We start from the raw sequence: 3,710 nt of genomic DNA on the forward strand, positions 1-3,710 counted from the left end.
AACAGTATGAACATCACTGAAATAGAGAATGGTGAATAAATAATAAGTGTTCCTGACACCGTGAGTCAGAAATCAGCTGTTCATCAGAGTGATGGCTTGTGGGAAGAAACTGTTCCTGAGTCTCTTGGTTTTAGCGTACAGTGCTCTGTAACGCCTACCAGAGGGGAGGAGCTGGAACAGGTTGTGTCCGGGGTGAGATGGATCTGCAGTGATATTTCCTGCCCATTTCCTGACTCTGGAAATCCTGAATGGAGGGCAGGTTGGCACCGATGATCTTTTCTGCAGTCCTGACTGTCCGTTGTAGTCTGTCCTTATCCTTTTTGGTGGCAGATCCAAACCAGAGAGTGATGGGCATGCAGAGGACAGACTGAATGATGGCTGTGTAAAAGTGGATCAGCAGCTCCTTAGGCAGGTTGAGCTTCCTGAGCTGGCACAGGAAGTACATCCTCTGCTCGGCCTTCTTGATGATGGTGTCCGTGTTGGACTCCCACTTCAGGTCCTGGGATATAGTGGAACCCAGAAACCTGGATTCCACAGGGCTGTTTAGAATGGTTATGGGGGGCAGAGTGGTGGGGGGGGGGGGGGGGGGGGGGGGGGGGGGGGGGGGGCTCCTCCTGAAGTACACGATCATCTCCACAGTTTTGAGCGTGTTAAGCTCCAGGTTGTTCTGGCCGCACTAGAGATCCAGCTGATCAACCTCCCGTCCGTAGGCTAACTCATCACCGTCCCAGATGAGGCCGATGACCGTTGTGTCATCAGCGAACTTCAGGAGTTTGACACTTCAGGAGTGGGGAGAGTACACACCCCTGGGGGGCGCCAGTGCTGATAGTCCGGGTGCTGGATGTGATGTTTCCCAGCCTCACCTGCTGACTCCTGTCAGTCAGGAAGTCTGTGATCCACTGACAGGTGGAGGCTGGCACAGTGAGCTGGGTGAGTTTGGTGCTGAGGATATCTGGGATGATGGTGTTGAACGCCGAGCTGAAGTCCACGATCATTTGATGTACATATTAAAGGTTCAGTGTGTAATATTTCTGAGGATTTGTCGACAGAAATGCAATATAAGATCCATAACTATGTTTTCAGTGGTGTATAAACAAACAGTGCTACAGAGCACATTTCGTCATGCACGGTGTTCTTCTTTTGCTTGTATAATTCCGGCAGTGTAGACGCCGGTAGATGCTCGTCACTCCTTTGAATGCGTACGAGGAAGAAGAGGAGGAACTAATAATAGTAATATACAGTCTCTGAGTAGTCATCTGGTTTATTATAAGTAAGAAGAGAAGTGAAATTTGGACAAATGGAGGACTACACCTATTATTTAAGCACTTTGTAACTTGTTTTTGAAAAGTGCTCTACAAATAAGGATTATTATTATTATATTATTATTATTTAGCATGAGCCTACAGCGTGTGATTCTTGACAACATGATGAAGCCAGACGTGGGGACAGATACAGACAGATGATGGCAGAAATAAAGGATATTATTGTTGTGGATTTTCCCAGATGGAAGGAGCTGATGCAGGACAAATGTTTTCAAAGCGGCTCTGAAGTTGTCTGTTTTCTGCTGGAAAGGTAATTAAAATAGTTGAACTTTATCGATGCAAATGAAAGCTGTCATTTGATAGCTTTAGCTAACGTTAGAAGCTGGCCATGGCTCATGGAAATCAAAACTCCAGTTTCTCAAAATGTATTATAATTTATAAAACACATGTCGACCTGTGAAGAGCAGGTAAAGGTTTCTGAAGCCTTTAATCTCTTACTCTGGTTCTGGTGCTCACAATGAATTTTTTGATGATCAAATCTTTTGAGACGCACCTCTAAAAAACAAAAAAACAAAAAAGGCTGTTTATGTTGACAATACTATTATGTCACAATGTGAAAAGGTTAATTGATTTTCTTCAGAATTGTTTGTTGGAGATGTATTAAGACTGGGCCGGATTATCCATATGGTATGACACTGGGCAAGTGCCCAGGGGCACCAGCCAATGGGGAGCACCAAATAATTAAGACAATGGCTAGGCCCTATATATATTAACTGTTGACACAATAGTTAATATATACTTATTTATATTTACACATATTTACATATTTAAATATATATATGTAAATATAAAGAAATATAATTGCGATTTGGTGCAAGTGCCCCCTCTCCCCCAATCTTGGTCCATTCCACAATGACACAGTGCCACAAATCTAAATTCAAAATGGACAAGCATCAGCTAAGCGGTTGTACTAAGCGAAAACTAAAAAAAGAAAAACAATCACGGCACATTGCCACAATTCATAATGTACCCAGCTTTTTTGTTCGGAAAGAAACATCACCAGCAGGAGCAGAAGTAACTAGCACCGGCCCCGAAGCTTACATACGTGCTAGCAGTGTTACTAATGTCTGCTCAACTGATACGGCTCAGGCAGATGCAGCAGCTAATGTGAGCCAAGGTGGGAACCAGGTGATGGAGAGCAGAGTGGGCAGTGAGGATGACGAGGAGGACGTCAAGGTTGATGGTAATATAACACGTAGGCCGGAAGAGTTTACCATCTCAACAGACCCTGAACTATGGGGAGCCATCACAGAGCATGTCAGGGAAGTGGCTATTTCTCACGGTCTAGCAGCCTTCTAGAATAGGGCGCCAAAATACCAAGCATCTATGCAGGCGTTGGAATTAAAACCAATAACCAACCAAAAACATTTACCAATGAGGTACAGCCTAGAGAATGGTTAATTTACTCACTATAACCTGGTATGGTTTACTGATTTGCCTGTAAACTGCTGTCCTCACAATAAAATCTTTTTACGTGCAGGTTCTCTAAGTAGAAATTTCTTTGTATGCTGACGACGTGTTGTTATTCCTTACCAACCGGCAGTTATACATACAGATGACCCTTAAAAAAATCAATATCATGAAAAGTTAATTTTCTAATTTAATTAAAAAGGTGAATCTGGACCTAATTAATTTAATTAACTTCCCCTTAGGTAGTCTTTGTGATGGTCGTCTCCCATTATCTTGTCCATTTAGGTGGACATTGCTGGGCTTTACATATTTTTGAATTGTGATAACCCCGTCTCTTCACCAACTATATAGGGCTAATTTTACACCCTTGTTAAAGCGCACACACGAGGTTCCTGAAAGATGGACTTCACTACCACTGTCTATGTTGGGAAGGATCTCATCACTCAAAATGAATATCCTGCCTAAATTTCTTTATGTGTTTCAGATGTTTTAAATTTTATTCTCAAGAAAAGTAATCAGAGAAATAAATAGCTTGTTTACTACTTTTATCTGGAACGGCAAAAGACCTCGTATGAGTTTGGCCAGACTTATGAAGCATCAGGAAAGAGGTGGCCTATCTGTTCCTGATATAATGGCTGTATCAGTTGGCATCATGTGTTCTTCTGCTGTGTATGTTTCCCTGTGGTGCGTCTTTCAGCACTGCTGTGTATGGTGGAAATAGTGATATTTAGCATGATGTGTTGCATTGAGATATGAATTGCATTCAGATTTGAGCATTGGTGTAAGAGCTAGTATTGTATTTGTAGGCCCATGTCTATCTTTGGTGTCAGGTTTTTGGTTGGGTCTTACATTTTTGGCCAGCCACTTTTAACCTATTTTTGTTCTGCAGTGTGGTGAGCCTGTACTTGTAGCTATTGTAGTTCATGTAAATCTATTGTCTTCATAGCAATAGTAAATTTCACTTTTTCATACGTAAAT

This window comes from Micropterus dolomieu, linkage group LG15 (assembly GCF_021292245.1).
Source record: "Micropterus dolomieu isolate WLL.071019.BEF.003 ecotype Adirondacks linkage group LG15, ASM2129224v1, whole genome shotgun sequence".
Taxonomy (NCBI): Eukaryota; Metazoa; Chordata; class Actinopteri; order Centrarchiformes; family Centrarchidae; genus Micropterus; species Micropterus dolomieu.